General features: G+C 37.5%; 1 protein-coding gene across 1 annotated transcript in view; it reads left to right on the top strand.

The window, feature by feature from the left end:
- The window catches only part of LOC139715683 (neuronal acetylcholine receptor subunit alpha-9-like), a 94478-nt gene that overhangs the window by 54325 nt on the left and 19850 nt on the right, over positions 1-20303 (top strand). The gene's annotated exons all lie outside the window — the stretch shown is intronic.

Here is a 20303-nt window from a genome sequence, read left to right as displayed (position 1 = left end):
TAACGAAAACGGGTACATTGAATAATACCTATGCACATTGGCTGCTTTGTGATCCGTCAGCTTATGTAAAAAAAGCAAAAACAAAACAAACAAATATACAAATAAACAAGCAAGCAATCAATAAAAAAAGGCATACTTCCATGTCAGATTTCCAGGCACGTAATAAGGCCTGACCTTTTCTTTCAAAGCACAATATTACGGCATAAGTACTTAACCCTGCTTGGTTGTTTTTATCCTCCCCGTATAAAAAGGGCTATCAAACCCACGAGAGATGATCGGAAAGCCGTATAGAGATTCACAACGCGTAAGCACTTTGCAGAAATTAACATCGTTGCGTACATAGTGCACATAATATTATGACGTCGATACATACTGGAACACGACTCTATAGTAGTACTACCAACATAAAATCTGCGCATGGACAATATATTATGTCTGTGCACATGGACGCAGAAAAATGATAATGTCAGAAATGGACAATCTCGCTGCTTTTCGCTGATGAGAAAGTTATGAAAGGAAACACTTTTTCTCCTTCTTTCTCTATTTGTCTTATTTCTCTCATTTTTTGAGGAACCTTCACAGAACAAGCTATATGCGGAAGTATATTTCTCCCTTACAAACAAACAAACAAACTCTGATATTTTCAAATTGTATGGCTACCTTTAATCATTTCATTTTTCCCTACACTATCTCATCGATATGTCCGACCTAGCTCATAGCTTTTTAAATTTTCAAAATTGTCCCTTTGCTTAGAAGTGAATAGCTTTAATACTGCGTATTACCTGTTGCAACAACCTTACATATGTTGTGCTAACTTTGTGTGCGTGTCGCGTTTACAGAGAAATATTATACAATATAGAGTTAGTATGAGGAATGTGGAGTGTAGGCAAATTGATATGCCCTTGTTCCGGAAAGGAGAGATTCAGCGCACTCTACCCAAGTTTAAACAAATGTCAGGAATAAGAAAAGGCAAGTTTTGCTATTTTGCCAACTCAACAAAAGAAATGAATAAGATTTTTTTATTGCTTTTTGTTTTGTTTTGTTTTTTAAGATAAGAGTTCTTTGACCAATGATTTATTACCATGTAAAGCCAGTAGTTTTCATGGTACCGTATCCGTACAGATGTGTAGGAACTTTCCGCCATAATTATGAGGTCTTCAGCGGTCCTTTTTTTTTCCCTCTTCTTCTTCTAGCTTCAACTTTGCTTTGTTTGATATCCACAAATATACACGCAATTAATTATCGAGAGAAAACAATATCTAGTTGGATTCTTTGTAAACGAAATATGTTGGCGCAATGGAACTGTGCAGTGGAATGCTTGGCTCTCAATTCCGACAGCAATGACCCCCCTCCCCGAGGGAAAAAAAAAAACCACATAAGACAAAAACAGCACAAAACAAAGCAAAATAATGTCCTTCATGTTCTGGAGTATAGTCGGTCTTTTGGAATGGTGAACCAGTCAATGCCATAATTTCATCGTCACTCATTTTCTTTGAAAGCAAGTAGAGAAAATGAGACCCTTTATAACCTCCAATGGCTATTTTCTTGGGTGACACCGCATTTACTCCTGCGACAATTGCTCCAGTCTTATTTTCTCCAAAAGACTTAGGGTTATGGTAAGGGTTGTGATAGGGTTTTTATGTTTAGTTTGATGTGAGAATTAGGATTAGGGTTAGGGTTAGGTTGGTAGGTATAATTTGGCTTAGCGTGCAGATGTTTCTTGGGAGTAACTGCAATGTAGTAGGAGCAAATGTCATTGAACCATTTTCTCGAGAGGATGTTTTTTGTTTGTTTGTTTGATTTATTTTCCTTCCGACATAATTTCATATTCAAATCAAGATTCTTTTCAGTAAGATCACATACCTAAAATGACACTAAACAGATCATAATATACATGATTCGAAGAAGGAAAAGAAATGTGTAAATTGATTCCATTAACAATGTCGTACAGTGTATTACCAAATTTCCAAGTACTTACCTGAGAAATTATGCGGAAGATGGACTGCCACTATAAGCAGATGCTTAAACACGTGACAGCCCAGGATACCTACCTACAATGTACATAATAATTATTTTATTTATGATAATATACACATTATTGTATTTATTCTTCGTTGAGGTCATCCCCGCTTAGACACGAAGAAAGGTCACTGGCCTTCATTTCCTCATCAAGTCCTTTCCAGTGGGTTCCTCCCTCCAGCACGCCCGATCGCACCCCCCCCCCCCCTCCTCCTTCATGTCATGGGAAATCTAGATTGTCAATTCAGTGATGCACGGTCGAAACTATTGAATAAGCATCTTAAAATAAATCAAAACGAAATAATTTTGATATAATGTATAAACAGAAAAAGGGTTGTTCGTAGTCTACGACAACGATAACATTCATTACTCATAACATCGAATCAGCTGACGAAATTTTTCGAGGCTCTTCTCGTAGGCCTCTTAAACAAGATGATAATGAATGATTGTCAGGGAGGGGAAGAATCATGATATCAGGGCGTAGGCTTGAGGAATACCGCCTCTTTACCTATCAACAACTAATACATCACTCCCCTTTGGCGAGGGCAACGGAATTAGAAGCCAGTGCCGTTCCACACTGAGGTACTTCGTTTATCGTGCTCTAAAATCCCCAGCAGGCTGATTTACCCATTAATCTTCTCATTCATTACCCAAATTATTCATCCCAGAAGACATACTGGTCATGTATCAATACCTACATTTGAACATACGTACAAATACACATGGTAGTCATATTGCATCTGTGTACTACAGTGTACACCCGTATTATTCATATTGAACCAAGAAATTGCTTTTGTGCTCTACAGTGCACAACGAACGCGGTTATAACAAGATTTTCATTTTTAAGGAAATCAAAATTTAGGTCCAAAAACTATTGTTAAAGCATCCTGTTTGGTTATAACGAAATGTCGATATATGAAAGAAAACCGCCTGTCCCGAGGACTTGATTATGTACTGGTATAACGGGAGTACACTGTATGATGCACGTGTGTGCTTAATGGGTATGCATTGCGTGTACATGTGACTAAATACTGTGAGTTGAAAAGAGTGCTATTATAAAAACCGGAAAAAATACATGATAATTCATTCTGTCTGTTTTCTCGATGGCAGGAATACACAGAGGGATAAAAAATTCTTGAACAATATAGTTGTCTGATATGGATTGGAAACAAAGAGTGTTGAGATGACATTGGTCTGTGATTTGCAGCACAGTGTGTGTGTGTGTGTGTGTGTGTGTGTGTGTGTGTGTGTGTGTGTGTGTGTGTGTGTGTGTGTATGTGTGTGTGTGCGTGTATTTGTTTGTGTCTGTGTGTGAGCGTGTGACTGCACACCGTAAGTTATATTGGCCATTATATTGTCACGTTACATTCCCCGACCTATTTCTCACCTCGTGTAAAATAGAACTGACGCTTCTTTCCTCCGATAGATATTGCATTTTTTTTTCAAATCCGGTAGATTGTGGATGCTGACATGCGAGGTTTACCACAAATATTGACAAGGACCCAAAGGTACCCCCCCCCCCTAAAAAAAAAAAAAAATCTTGTTATCTTTGAGAAGCAGTTGTGGATCTGTGGAAATAACGGGGCAGGCGCCTTTTCTTTTTCTTTTTTTTTCCAAGTGTGTGTGTGTGTGGGGGGGGGGGGGAAGGGGCAGTATATATTTCTGCTGCCACTTCCGGATTTCATCAGCCGACAGGCCAAAAACCAAACAACAAAAAAACAAAATAAAACACAAGATAACAAAAACAAAACAAAACAAAACAAAACAAAACAAAACAGGCCTTCAGCGGCAATTTTCTGGTACAACTTCCGGGGTTAATCGGCTTGAAAGTAAAAAAACAAAAAACAAAAAACAAAAAAGTTTAACCACATTTTTCAGGTGCCACATCCGGGTTAAAAAAGCGGGGTCTATATTCCTATGTACTATTAAAAAAAAGATGGGGCTTGACCCCCCCCCCCCCTTCATTGCGCTGGTCTTGCATAAGACTGGGGGCTATTAGTCTTGAGATCTGTGATTCGAGTCAGCCTGCAAGAGTGGCGGCGCCCTCAGACAAAAAAGAAATACATGAAATGTTCGTTGTCTATGTAGTTTGGAAAGGATGTAGGGCTCCCTAGACAGTGGGTGCCAGAAATAAATTGAGACTTAAACGTCTGTTCTGAATTCCCCGGAGCACCTCTGTGATCCTTTACTCCCCTATGAGAAGTTTGAACATATTTATTTCACACTGATAGAGATAAAATGTATCTCCCCAGCAGGCAATTGCAGGGTTACATATCGTGTGTGCATGTAGCATGTATACATCCATTCCCTTGCCCCCCCCCCCCCCCAAATAAAAAAGAAAGAAAAGAAAAGCTTCGCACGTGCGTATCGGGTCGCAAAGTTTGAACTACAACACCAGCGGGGGTCGCAGCGATGTAATCCGTTGTGCTGATACAATCTTTGGGCCGGAAACTGACAGTCAACCCCCGATACCTGGGGGAAATTTCAGCGATGGCAATTAATGATACTGAAATGCGGAGTCTATAGGAACTGCATAGTTTGCTCGACAAAGCTCTGTTCTTTCGATCCTGAGATACTGGCCTCGAAAATCTTCTTACTTTTACCCATGATGCCTGCTTTTCTCGCAATGCTTGAGGATGATTACAGTTTAAAATACAAGTAATTTCACTTGGTAACATTTTCACACAGAGACCAAGAAGAGCATTGCTTTGTGTCTCGATGCATCTAAAATAATCGCGATCTAATCATGGTGTCATAATCATAATCCAATTCATGCACATTGCTCTTCACGTGAAATGTCATTGATTATGCAAATTACAGATCACCATACGTATAAAGTTAAGAAAACACAACGAAAAGTTAAAGATACTTCATCTTTTGTCCAGGTGAGTATTTCTAACCCGCCTAGAGCTGGTTATCTAGAAATAGTATACGTATCCGACAATGTCATTAGCTAGGAGAGAACTAGAAGACGTACGAGTTCGTAATAAGACCCCGTTCGCAAGACAAACCGTGACGGCGAAGATGACGATGACGCTCTTGGGAAAGCTCGGTAGAAAAACCCAGCTTCTCATACAGGGTATATCACTATATACGTGGGTTCGTGATTGGATGCAAGTGTGTGCTACCACTCACGACTTGGTTTACTCTGATGTCAGCGTCAAGTTTGATCAAACTCACCGCGCACTTATTACCTGAAACGAGGTGTCTACTCGTCACGACGCCGTCATTTTGTCTTGGGCATTGGTCGTCAGACCAAAGCGAACTAATAAAGCGTCCACAAAACTGACCTCAAACTTTCGAAATTGTCTTTTGCAGCAGAACGATGTTATCAACCTCGAGAAAAGCTTGGAGACGCCATTCAGCAGCCCCTTTGGCTTATTACCTCCGTCAAGGAGGTTGTGTTTGTTTTTGCCGGCGTCGGTTTGTTTTATTTGTCTGTTTGTTTGTTTGTACGTTTGTTCGTTTTCAAAATAACTCCCAGAAAAGTTATGAACGGATTAGGATGAAGTATTTAAGGAAGACATAAGGAACAGATGATTAAATTTTGGTAGTGATCCAGATCACCGTCTGGATATAGGACTGTAATATAATTATATAGGGTGGAAAGCACAAGTTGGATGGAAATGAGCTGCTTGGTGGAGGTTGCGTTCTCTTTTGAGTGTTTTTTAGTTGAAATTTAATGTTTAGGTTTTGTTTAATTGTTTGCTTATAGTTTGTTTTTTTAACCGAAACATTTTACCAGTAATTAAGATTGTGTTCTCACAGTGGAGGCCATGGGTCACGTTTTGTTTTCTATTGTTTTGCTTTGCTTTTCTTTTTGCCGACATACAGGGGCACATTGCGTATGTATATTTGCAAACATATGGAATCCTTTTCTTTAAAAAAAGTAACAATTGTGATCATTAAAATCTGTTTGAGGCTGATAAAACCTCATTTTATTTTAGTTCATGCGGTGTGAACTTCTGAAATGCATATTATACGATTATGAATATCTATGACGGACTTTGTAAAGACGATGAGTAAGGATCGCATAATGCTCCAGCGACAAAAGCAGAAGGAAAAAAATGGGAAAGAAGTTATATTCACATCAACAACAACAAAAATCATCCGAACCGATATCAGATGGAAAGGGTATGGCATATCTATTTGTTTATCTATAGGCAAGGAGATGGTTTGATAGATGGGCGGGGGGGGGGGGGGGGAGGGGGAGGGAGAAGGAGAGAGAGAGAGAGAGAGGGAGAGGGGAGGGGGTAGAGAATCGCTTTAAGGCACAGTGTCCGCGCCTTTAGATTGATGTAGGTCTGACGCATAGAATACGTAGTGCCTTTTTGATTTGTTCGCTCCCGCTTCGCGTCCGTCACTGGTGCAATCTATCGTATGCCTCTCCCTGTGGCAGGGCATATATGCGCTCTATAGGAGAACGCTTTTTACCGGTGATTAAGGGCATTTTCCTCCTCAAAATGATTTTATCCCAATCGGAAAGCTATGCATCTGAGATAATTTATGACTCCCCCCCCAAAAAAAAAAAAAAAAAAAGTGGAGAGGGAACTGTCATGGAATAGGGTTCTATCCCCCCATTCTTTCCAAAATGAATTGCGTAGAGAACGCATACGTGAGAGGATGACTCGCTGTGATGTGGCGTTCAAAAGCTCATAGAATCTAAGGGGGAAAAAGGCTTTTACAACTCTTTGTAAATTCGTTAAGGAATAGTTTGGTTATTTGTTTTCTGATGACTATCTTGCTGGCGATTGTTATTATCATCATTACTATAATAATAATGATAATAATAATAATAATAATGATAATAGTAATAATAATAATGATAATTATCATTATTATTTCAAACTCCGTACGTCACCAATTTCCATTAATCTGGCATTCGATTCCTAGAAATATTTGTTCACGCAGTAGCCTGTCCTCATTTAAGAAATTTTTGAAAATATACCTTCTAGCAAATCACACATAGTCAATCTATCATATCATTGATTTTTTTCTGAAGTTTTTGTTTTGTTTTGTTATGTTATGTTTTGTTGTATTTGTTGGTTTTCTGTCCATGTCTACACTTTGTACCTTTAAAAATCAATTATTTTGTGCATACTTGTACATAAGGGAACTTACTTTACAAGGCCTTTTTGGCTTTATTCAAGTTCTCTTTTTTCATTTTCACAGATATATGTAAATGATTGATTATCTTTTTGTTCTGTATTGTAAAATTCAATACTGTTGTATTGCTTTATCCGAAAATGAGATGAATAAACGAATTGAATTGAATTATTATTATTATTATTATTATTATTATTATTATTATTATTATTATTATTATTATTATTATTATTGTTATTATTATTATTATTATTGTTATTTTCAGTATTATTGTTGTTATCATCATCGTCATAATTGTCATCATTATCAATACAAACAGAGAACCTGCCAGTGGGCCTCAACCCAACTGCAATTCGTTATAATTCTATCTAACGCTTTACAATTATTGATATTGAATTTTCATGGATTTGTGTCTGACCACAAGAGGCAAATATTAGCCTTTGAGATTTCCGATCAGTATCTAATACAATCCTGTGAGGGTTGCTGTTGATTTCGGTGTCTTTCGGATTCAGGTACTGCGCGGTCTCTTCTGATTTCAAATCGATATGGATTATTCATATAGCTCGAATGCTATATAGAGGCCTTGTGGTGTGTGTGTGTGTGTGTGTGGGGGGGGGGTAATCAATCTCCTTCAAATTATATTCGGCTATTAACAGTCGGTAATATATCTCTCGTATTATACTTAATACAATATGATATGACAATTGTGAGCGCTTGGGAATGATTATTCGCTATGATTGCACTGGATTTCAAAAGCATTTCGGATTGATGAAAGCTTTATGCAGTGAATACCCGAAGGGAACAAGTTGCCCTACAGACTTTCGCAGTTGCATTCCGAAACGATACGTCAAAGGTGAGGGACATCACTCGATTGTAAAGAGAGAAATGAAACGTATGCAAGACTCCAAAGTACTCAGCCCCGAGGCATCCTTGTTGTCATTGGAAACGAGCAAGAAGTTATCTTTCTTCTGCCCTTTTGTTCTTTTTTTTTTTAGTTTAACTGCGAATTTGTATGAAATCCTGTGCACCACTGAGGTATAGATCGTATAGCATATGAAGGACCTTTTCTAATAAAGGAAAGCAAATACCAATTATAAATATGAATTGAATGCCAGCAGCAATATTCGTAAAACACATCAATGGTAGTTTAAAGAAAATCGGACAATCCACTTAAAAGTTAGGAAGTTTTAAAGTTTCGGTGACGTCATCTCTGGATAAAGAGACTAAAATATTACCCTTCATGACATCATCATGGACAATATAAAGAAAATATCAAAGAAAAGTCAACATATTATTTTCTGTTCTCTAGCAGAATGATAAAGCATTTGAATTACCTCTTTCAGAAAGCACGGTTAATAATGATTGCCTTAAACATAATGAAATATGTCAGTAACAAGTGTGCTACGAATATGAAATTATAGAATCTGCACTTTTTATGAAGAAATTACATTTTGTGGAATATTCCTGACATTTCTTTTATAGTGTTGTTCAAAATGACGACATAAACTGCTGTAGCTTTTTTATCAAGCAATGACGACACCGAAACCTTAAAAAATTCGTAACTTTTGAATCGATTGTCTGATTTTCCTCAAACTTTCATTGCCGTGTTACATTATTGCTGCTTTCGCTCAATGCGGATTTATGTTTGGGTTTGGTTTTTCTCTAAGCGATGTTTACTACTACGCCAAAAAAGAAAAGAAAATCGAGATTCCCTCAATTTATGTTGCACAATTACTGTAATATACTTTTTATATTCGCTCGTGTTAATCGTGCGTGGTATGTGTACTCGTTTTAGTGTATAGATTATGCGCGTTGATGTGTTTGTGTGCATTTGTTGGTTCTATCTTTTGATCGTCTGTGATTACCGTCACAATATTTTTCCTCCATTCTTATGTCACTCAAAATCGTTCATCAATATTAACATGTATCTATTCCTGACTATATATTAGTGCTATTAAAAGAAATGTTAGCCTATCATAGCTTTTGTATTACATTTACACAATAAATATGTAACTTATTTAAATCAACATCAAAACGAAAAGTCAAAGATGTTTGCTGCTCTGCACACACAAATCTTGAAGTCATCAACGTTTCCTCATAAAATGAAAAGTAAGTGGTATACAGTGAAATGTTTGAGACACCTTAAAAACCATGATTTTCAAAGAAATGGGCATTAATATTTTCCATATTTTGTACTTCACAGTCTCGTTTCGTATCTGACGCATCTGATTTCGAATTCCGATGGCAGAAATTGGTGTTTGAGCCTGAAATCTTTTCAAGTGCACCTGGACAGAACTTTGTTGACTGTCAAATAGCGGTGTGAAATTGTGACATTTCAGCCAGCGAGGGTATTCGTAAATGTTGTTCAGTTTTGTGTGTCCCCCCCCCCCCCTTTTTTTTTTGAGAGAGAGAAGGGGGCAGGAGATGAGAGGGGGAGATTTGCGTGATTCCTGAGATTGCTCTGCTAAATTAGAGAGAGGAGGACAGAGAGAAAGAGAAGGAGAGATAGGGGGAGAGGGAAACATAACAGAGAGGGTGAGGAAGGGAGTTGTGTGTGTGTGAGTGTGTGTGTGTGGGGGGGGGGATACAGAGATTTAAAGCCGCAGAATTCTTTGCCAAGATTACTCGCAGAGACCCCGAGTCTTCCGAGCTGTCAGAGTGGACCATCTCCGTTCCGTAGATGATGCTGTTTCGGTGATGGACTCTCAAAGTACGCTCAACCCGGCCCGAGTGATGTTCGTTATATTCCGAAGGTTCGTTATTCCGAAACACACAAATTCTACATACCTACGGTAGATATTCGCTTAAATTCACAAATGAAATAGGAGTCGTTAATCCAAACATTTGTGGTGTTATTCCAATGGTACGTTATTCCAAACCTTCGGAATTACGAATCAATATTTCGTTTTCGGAATAACGAACCTTCGGCATAACGGACCTTCGGAATAACGAACTTTCGGAATAACGAACTATAACCAACCCGACCGGTCACGCCATCGATATTCTCGTTATGTTAAGTGTTTCGTCATCTCAAATGTAACAAGATAGGATATAGAAATATTGTGTTCAGTCTTTTTACATTCTTGCGTATTTCCAGGTCCTAACATAATCAGCTTTCTACTTCATACTGTGAATTTATTTTGTTCTGTTATAGCAACATTTCGTTAAAAAAAACTGCTGGTCCCGAGGAGTTCCATAGTATAACGGGAGTCGACTGTACTTTGTTTCAATATCTTATATCATGGAGCTCCTACAGAGTGCTCAGGACGCTTGATCCAAAGTCCGGGGCAAGATGCGACTTGCAATAATCTTGGAGCTGTGATCCAGAATGGTTTTTAAAAAGGACGTTAACATTCTTCTTTCAACATCACACCGTAAAATATTCCATCAGTAGCTCCGCATTTCTGAGGTAGACCTGCTTTGCATTTAAATCTGCAAACTCTATCTATAGTTCCTATTAAAATTCAAGTTGAAGTCATGTTGCTCAGTCATATGTAAGAAGACATGAATACACGACCGTGTAGTGGTTAAAACAAAAAGACTTTAAAGCAGTGCCGTATCTGTATTTCAAATTAACTCATAAAGATCCCGAAATTCAAGGTATACCATCTCCACATCTACTCCAAAGCTTGATATGCATGGACTGACCTTTCTTGGCAATGAGCCATGTAATACACTAGATCATTACTTATTTTGCTGCATCTGTGAAGAGAGAGAGAGAAAAATAGAATGAGGCGAATTCTAAACGGAGACCTCATAAATCCATTATCCTTGAAGGAAATATTAACACGTAATCAAACTAAAAGAAAGAAAATTAGTTTGGTGACCTGGCTGGCTCTGTTGGTCATCCAAGAAACCCAAGTACCACGTTTGTGACTCCTAGGATGTATCTAGTATAATACACCACGTGACTAAAGGGCGTCACGTGGGAGGATGATCGACCCCCCGCACCTTGGGTATCGCGTCTCCTTTGATTAATTGCAGGGTTGCTTTTCATTTCACGGGATCAATCCTTCAAATGTATCATTTCATTGCCAGGGAGTTTTTTCTTTGTTTGTTTGTTTGTTTGTTTTTTGCTTTACTGATCTTACGTTTGTCTGTTATTTTGTTTGCTTTTTGTTTGTTTGTTTGTTTGATTGTTCTTTGTTTTATGGTTAAGCTAGGAGTCGGCTCAAAGAATTCGATAGCATTGATAAAATCAAAGAGAACGAATTTCGATTCAATTCAATTCAATTCATTTTATTTCCATACTTCTCATTTGTGGACATTATAACAGAAATCAAACAAGTTCTTTCACCTTGTAAACAATGTGCAAAACACAACAATATACATGGTGATAACAAAGTAATAATATGTAATAACTGGTCAAATTCGAAATCGAGATGGGGTTGATCAAAGAAAAGTATGGCGGGACCTACATGAAAGCAAGCTTGTTTGGCTGTAAGCCCCGAGTAATCAGTGTTTGTGAAAAAGAAACGGAGAGCGGATAGTATATAAGACCAGATGATGTAAGGGTGCCAAATAAGAAAAAAACTCACCCCCTCCCCCCTCCAAAAAAAAAAAAATCATCCTGATTCTCTAGTTTGAACAGCGAAGTAAAAATCGAGGTGGTGAGGCGAAACAACAACAACTACTACTACAACTACGACATCAGCAGAAAAGAAATTCCCATATTCTTGGTTTTGGTTAACCATTGGAACGATGAAAAATGCTGAAAGCTTTACTTAAAAAGAGAAACAAAGGACAACATAATCCATATCACATTTCCCCCCCTCATTCCCTGTCTATGGCATTCTTCCCCTCCCCCTCCACCGCTCCCATCACTTTTCTTGATACACTACAATCCTCATTCCCCCCCCCCCCCCAAAAAAAAAAAAAAAAAATCGTGACAAGTTCTCTAAAGACGGTGGGGTAAAGTGTAAGGTTACCACTTTCTGAAGGAAGCCAGTGCAACTGCTCTTTGTGACCTGCTATTGCCCTAGAGCGCGCAGGTGCGCGCATACAGCATGAGACAATGCGGAATGATTTATAGGAAGATACGACACCTGCATAGCAGGGGGGGGGGGGAGAATGTTTTCCACCTTAGAAACGTAGTTTTTAGCTATTTAGACATACCGAAAAGAGTGAGGGCACGCGTTAGTTCGGATGAGAAGTTATTCTTCTCTTCTCCAACAAGGCTGCTTCTTGGCGTCAACATGTTAAAATCAAAGTGTTTATATCGTTGTCGTTGTCTAATCATCTATGGGGCATAATTATAGTCTCTTCTTTTTGTTGTTGAAAGAATTTAAGGACAAAGAACTTGAGATTTGAATTAAGAAAATTATTTTAAAATGGTGTCAAAGCAGAGGGAAATGTCTCCTGAAACAGAATTTTAATGCGACTTATCGAAAGATATTCGCGCCACTGAGAAATCGCGAGTAAAAACTGATAAATTCACTTCACAAATTTTCACCCCGGAACAACTGTTACGAGCCCAAAATTATTACGTCACGCAAGGCTCAAAACCCTTTACGAGTGCAGCGGTACGTTGAGGCCGTCATTCATAGAAAGCATGTATTCCCATGCGAGCGGATGTAATATCTGGTCTGTTTTTCTTCGCATCGGCTTTCTCGGCTGAGCCATTAAAACGTCCAGTTTTTATCTTATATTGTACGATAATTCTTTGAGTTTGATATCGAGAGTGAATTGAGTGATGACAGTGACAATGACACTGACAGTGACAGTGGCAAAGTCGGGATGGTAGAAGAAGCGAGGGTGAGGCGACGGAGCCTACTGTCTGTCTGTAGTGCGTCAGTGTTGATGTGTTTTGCTATGGTGCGCCAAAAGGAACCATGTCTGATCCTTTTGCAATTATCACTTCCTCGCTAATAATTCTAAGCAAGATGGATTCAATAAGTACAAATTTGCAAAAATTATAACCAACGTGTACCTAATTCTGTAAAGAATATATTTCGCTTCCTACGCAGATCATGCGGAATTCACGCTTTGAACCACGGCGCTGCGTAGCAACAACGCATCGGCGCAGGGCTGATTCGTTCCTTGCGTGACGTCACAATTTCGGTCCCCAAAATTTCGCTGTCAGATCGGGTTCTGGCGGTCAGAAGAGGGTCTCAAAACACCATCTCTCCATCGTTTTAGAGTAGTTTTAATGTTCTAAAACTTAATTATTCATATTCCTAGAGACTTAAGTATTCCTAGAAATGTATAATTCACTTTGTTTAAGTAAATCACCTTTGTTACTGCTTGAAGAAATGAATTAAAAGTATTTACATGCGCCCAGGGATAATTACGTCAATGCTGTGTGACCTTAGCTTAGTTGAAGCCGTTCCACAACCTCCGATACGCGCATCATTCAAGACGCCTTGTCAAAAGGCTATGAGCTTCATCAGCTCATAGCCTAATGTTTACATTGACATTTTTAAAGTTTTTCTACGGACAAAGCATAACGTGGCCCTAAAAACACTTCTGCCTTCACAATGATTTGATCAAAGTCCAATCTCTGCGTCATCAACAACTCCACTGTTACACGAAGTTGTTCCCATATTCACAATTTGGAATTGTCTGCTGGGCTTACTCCACCGCTGCACTGACCAAAATTGTATTTATCATGTTTTTTTTTGCTGCTTAAAGACAGTATTTGCCATTTTCAGATGAAACAAAAACACAGCTTTAGTGCTTCAAAATAGTTGTGAAATGTGAGTTAGGGATTGAAAAAAAAATGTAAAAATTTAAAACTGTATAATCGATGTTAATGTCGTTAAATATACAAAATGTGAACAATAGTTCTAATAGAAATGTTTCTAGACTATTTTAGACCTTCTACAGTTATGGTTTAGTGGGGAAAATAGTGATATCTTCTTACATCTTATTTTTTATTACGAAATTTTTATATGGTAAGATGTTTTGTGATACAACTGACCTATACACATATTCATCAAATAATGTGATATCTCGAACATTTTTTAAATCACTGCTCCCAATGGTAGACAGTACCTTTAACACCTGTAGTTATAGAATCACTGTTGGTCTTCTTTTACGCTTTCATTCTTTTTCTTACTCATGACATGTTATGTGCCCAAATTGCTTGTGCTTACTGTATACGCCATAATATTGAGTTTAATTTGTCGCGAATCAGGACTTCCCAACAATTTCGCAAGTGGTTAAATTTGCGATTGTAGAGTACAGTATATACACAGCGGAGAAATATGCGTGTACGTCACATTCATGCCGAGATCAGAGTTGATATTTTCGCGTGTTTCTGAATTCGCGAATAGCACCAACTCCCAAAATTAAGGATTAATCAGGGGTTAAATAACGTTTAAAAAAGTGTTCAAATGTAATTGATGGAAGTTAGTCAAAGATCAAAAATTATATAATGCGCCTTCCCTCGAGCAAAGCTTGTTGTGTTCCATTGGGTGTTCAATCTTTAATACTGTTACGGCATGCTTGTCTGGAGAAACACTGCATTCATAGATTGTGTGCGTTCCCAAAAAGGGCTCTAATTTTTCCTGGGGTAGCCCCACGAGACCGACACCCACGAGTCATACAGCCCACGAGTTTGACATTAAAAAGAAAGAGTCCATGAGTCATACAGCCCATGAGTTACATACAGCCCATGAGTTCGACACTAGGCAAATAAGGCCATTACAGCACGGTGCATAATTAATTAGTCTCGTGGGACTTGTTTGCCTAGTGTCGAGCTCATGAGCTGTATGACTCGTGAGTGTCTAACTGGTGACGTGCACCTCCTTTTCCTCGGCCTCATCTTTACCTGCACCGCATCTCCTTATTCTATATCAGTTTTCGTGCAAGCTCGGTATGCCCTTTCATTTACAAGAGCCCCCTTAAATGTTTACTTTACATAATTAGCCATAACATCCAGGCTATTAAATCCCCCTTATGTTCCCTTATGTTCACTTATTCGACAGAGTTGAGTCGTCAATTTTAAAGGTCCTGTTTACCTTTGGGAGCAGTTATTTAAAAAATGTTCAAGATATCACTTTTGATGCATATGTGTAGGTCAGTTGTATCACAAACATCCTACCATATACAATTTTTGCAATAAAGCCTAAAATATAAGGAGATAGCACTATTTTTCTCATTAAACCGTATCTGTAGACGGTTTAGTCTGGAAACATTTTTACTATAACCACTGTTCACATTTTGTGTATTTCACAATTCTTAACATCAATTATACTGGTTCAAATTTTTACATTGGCTGTTTCTATCCCTAACTCACATTTTAGAACTATTTTGAAGCAGTAATGCTGGGTTTTTGTTTCATCTGTAAATGGTAAGTTATGCCTTTAATCGAGCAAACGGTACGAACTCAGGGTATTATTAGTCCAAACAGAAGAACGTTCCAGGCGATGATCAGTGATATTGATTACGATACCGATACATTGAATCATGTAATACTTTTACTTTGTTTGTCAAACTGTGTGTCGGTAACAAATCGTGATAAGAATACCTAAAAAGACCTTTTTTTAAATACACAAAAATAACATGACCGACAACTGCAGGGGTTAAACCCCGTTTTCAAAACAAACATGTTCAAATGTAATGGATGGTAGCTGATAAAGCGTGAGTCAAAGATCAAAACAATTACATAATGCACCTTCCCTCGAGCAACGCTTGTTACGTTGTATTGGATGTTGAATTTTAACTCCTGTAACGGCATGCTTGCCTGGCGAAAAACTACATTAAAAAAAAAGTTCTAATTTTTTTCTCCTCTCTCATCTTTTCCTGTATCGTATCTTCTTGTTTAATGGTAGTTTTCGTGCATGCTCGGTCTGCTACTTTATGTACATTAAGAGTCCCCGTAATGATTTATACTTCATCATTAACCATGATATCGAGGCTAATGTTCCCTTCTAATCATTCCGCCTGTCCTATTTTTACTGCTATGACAATGACAATCAAAAAATGAATATCTACTCTTGAAATGCACTTTGTTTTGATTTCGAATAATACTTTTGAAATGCATTATGTTTTCATCACTTTTTCGGAAGAGTTGGGTCGCCGATTTTAATCGAGCAAACGATATGAACTCAGCGTATTATTAGTCCAAACAGAGGAACCTTGCATCCGATGATCAATGATATTGATTACGATACATGCAATCGGGTAATACAATTCACATGAGTTTGGTTGACAGACCCTGGGTAACGAATAGTGAAAAGGATATACATAAGAAGACGTTTGTAAATATGACCAAAATCTGCGGGGGTTAAAAACCCGGTTTTCAAAACAAATTAAGTCCCTGGTTCAAATGTAATGGATATACAAATTTGATAGAGTGTATACGTCAAACTATGTACTTGTATCAACAAATAATGCACCTTCCTGAGAACAACGCTTGGTAGGTTGTATCGGTTGTTAAAAATCTTACTTACTGTAGTACTAGAAACGGCATGCTTGCCTGGAGAAATATTAAATTCATAGACTTTGCGTGTTATAAGAAAGGATGCTCTCGAATTTCCTACTCTACATCTTCTCCAGTATTTTTATTTATATGTTTCTTTGTCTCCTTTCAAAGCGCATAGAGACCTTGCCAAAGGTATTATGCGCTATATAAGAACGGTGATAATAATAATAATGATAATGATAATATGTGACAGTGCACCTCAAAACGAACATAAAGTCGCACACACTGATTTTGCGTGAGGACTGAAAATAAGTGAAATGGGTCAACCTAGCCGAACTTGACTTTTTCATATTTTCTGAAAGAGCAGGTCTTCTTTTACATTATGCTAAAATTTGGTATCATAAAACGGGCAGGAAAGTGTGTTTTTTAGCAGTTTATCTTGAACATTTTTGATAGAATAGTGTGATTAGGTGTGTCTTCAGAATCCCTTTTTCATTTCTGAAAAACCTTGTCCACACTCTTCACTTTCAACTCTAATAACTTTTGAAAGAATAGTGCTACTGCTTTGAAAGTTGGCATTAATTATGGACAGAATGTGTTAATGAGGCATGCTTAATTTCAGTTTAATCTGATAATCCCTTCATTGTTGTTACTCCAGTGGTTTACTTCCTGTTTTTTGTCCCATTCATCGCACAGCCAGCACGGTTTGGTAAAGATTAAGCGCTTGAATAGACACTGTACTTCAAAGCCTCTTTTCTCAGTTCACACTTTTCCTGAGGTTGTGCTTTCTTTCCAATATTAAGATAGGTTAGGAGAGTCCATTTGATTTGAGTTATACATCATTTTAAAGCTTAAAGTCTGTTCTTTCAGAATATGGTCTTAACTAAAAATTCATGTCTGGCGACTTTTTGTTTGTTTTGAGGTGCACTGTCACATATTAATAATAATAATAACAATAATAATAATAATAATAATAATAATAATAATAATAATAATAATAATAATAATATCTTCTTGTCAGATATTACTCTTATGTGCAAGTTCAATCTTTTCTTTAATGTATAAGAGCCCCCATAATGTACCCTCATTATCAACCATTATTATCCAGGTTAATGTTCTCTTTTATACCTCTTCCGCCTCTCATTTCTTTTTCAAGCGTATCATGAAGTAGTTAGCCTCCCACCAACATTGTTAGTCACTGATATTTTCTTCTTTTTTTAAGGATGAGTATAGTCTTTACCTTTTTTTTTTCCCTTGAGACGTACAATACTGCTTTGGTATGATATTGTTTCATGCAAAAGTCCAGAAAAGAGTCATCATTGTTTTGTCAGTTCCACGTTAATGTTCTTCAAGACTTCTCTTTTATTTAATTCAGTTGATATTTCATGATATTCTAAGCTAATTCTCTGATCTTACTTTGCTTTTGGATTAAATTTCGCTGCATATGTGTTTGTTCTTCTTGTCTTGACAGGATTTCTTCACAAAAAGTATCTTTTTGCTATATCTTTGTGAGGATGAAGTCAAAATTTACTCAGATTATGATTAACAGAAGACTTTGCAAGAAAACGTGAAAGTCCATGCTCGGTCTATAGGGGAAGGTGTATTCCAATGTCTTTTGTCAACCATACTTGTACTTTAGCAATGATTGACTGATGTTGTTACTGGCAGAAACTTGGATTGTTCTTTTTGTGGGCATATCCAAGTAATCTTAAAATGAAAGAAATATCATGATGGAATACATGTCACATATTTAGATATTCTTTTGGATACATAAGTGATGATCAGGGTGTTATGAATCAGTACAAGTTAACATACATTAGTTTTGCATTGTATAGTTCCTTTAACAGGCGTCATTACTGTCACTCTTTGTGCATTACAATATTCATGTTTTCTCATGTTCTGATATAATATAACATTAAAAGTCATATGAAGTTTATTTTTAATTAACACTGTCAATGGCAGAGCATAGAAAGATGAAATGTTTTCGATAGTTGGTTTGACACGTAGACAATTTGATAGATTTTCTTGCATTCCCCTCTCCTCTTTCCTCCCCCGTTTCTCAGAAAAAAAAACCTACAAAAAACAGAACGAGTCATTATAAGCTCTCGATCTACATCGCTTTGGCCTCTTAAATCTTTTCTTTTTAAGTGAGTCTTATTTAATGAATGCGTGCATCGTTGATGATCAAGCCTTAACTGACATCTTTAATCTGAATAATTCGTCATGAAGTCGTCATCAGATTATCTAAAGTCGCATATCCGTTCGTTTTTCGTTGGTGTTATTTTTTGTCCAGTATTGCTTTCATTTTAGAGGTGATTTGATAACGATCGGTCTTTTCAACGTCACAATTATCATCATATTCATCATTAACTATGACCGTTATCATTTCCTTTTTGTTATCAATGATCATGACGGTAATATTAGTGATGATAAAAAGCAATCGGAATAGTTACAGTAACTATAGCAATGATACGAATGATGATAATATCGATACTGTTATGGATGTCATGATCTTTTTAAAAGATTATGCATATGATTTTCATTTCGATTTGTAATATTTCATCATCTTTTGTTTTTTTTCACAATTTTTTCTCTCTTGATGGCATTTACACAATCATTATCATTGCATTGTGATGCCACGGTCCAGTAGACTTGTTGATTAATATCCTTGATATTCTTGAAGCGAAGATGTCCATTAGAATCACACAATCCTGTTTGAATTCTTTTTTTTTTTCGCTGAAGCAGAAAAAACAGACACACATGCAATCACACACATACGTGCAAGCTGATTACTTTTGAAAGACGTTTCAACATCGTTGTTAACAGACAAAACTGTTAGCAACTTTTCCATCAACATGTTAGTTATTGATCTAGCGACAGGAGTCTATACTTTGGCGTTCAAAGCGATGCATGGCAGTGCTTCCACGTGGTGGGGATAATGATATTACGTGCTCCCGGGGGGCTAGGGGATTAACCTCAATAGTGTATCTCCATCTTCCCTCTCGGAACCAGCGGAACGCAACACGAGACAAACAGAAGGTTAATGCCAAGGAGCAAGATGACAGAGACGCTCACCCGAAGACACCTGCCCTTGATGGATGACAGGGCAGCGTATCGCGCATTCAGAGGTCGAAAATGACAAAAAGGAAAGACGGAATATTGCCTCATACCCTACTGTTTTCAGACTCATGTATACAGGATAATAGGTAAAAGCTGTCCCACGGGATGGATAACCTTAAAAGCCGGAAATTATCTCCCAAGATCTGCCTACATACAAAGCTGAACAGATAATTATCTCGATTGTCGGATAGAAGAAAAATGTATAACCCACAAACCTATGCTCGCGATATCATGAAATTTTGTATTCACATCGCATCATTGATTGTTCTGTGTAGGTGTGTGTTCCGAGTGTCGAATGTGAGATAGTTTTATAAACGGGGGGGGGGGGGGGGGCGTAGTAAATTCAGCTCAAGATTCGAAGGTGAACGCTTCAAAAGTTTTTTTTTTTCCTAAACGAATTAAAAAACAACAACAACAATAACAACAACGACAATAATGCTCACTTGCAGTCCTGAATTTGCAACGTACCATGGCTAAATTAATGATGATGAGTAGTTGCGTATAGCAACATACTTCTGACTCGAAATATATAAATATATATAAGTAAGAGCCTTAAAGGAAACCCAAACCCAAAGAGAAATGTGAATTGAGTGAAAGCAGCAACATAAGTAGAACACATCAGTGAAAGTTTGAGGAAAATCGGACAATTGATGCAAAAGTTATGAATTTTTAAAGTTTTGGTGTTGGAACC

Source organism: Diadema antillarum, unplaced genomic scaffold, assembly GCF_040938485.1.
Source record: "Diadema antillarum isolate AM-2024a unplaced genomic scaffold, OU_Dant_1.0 scf00000053, whole genome shotgun sequence".
NCBI lineage: Eukaryota > Metazoa > Echinodermata > Echinoidea > Diadematoida > Diadematidae > Diadema > Diadema antillarum.
Note: the sequence above shows the minus strand (reverse complement) of the source record. Positions and strands in the feature narration are given on the sequence as shown.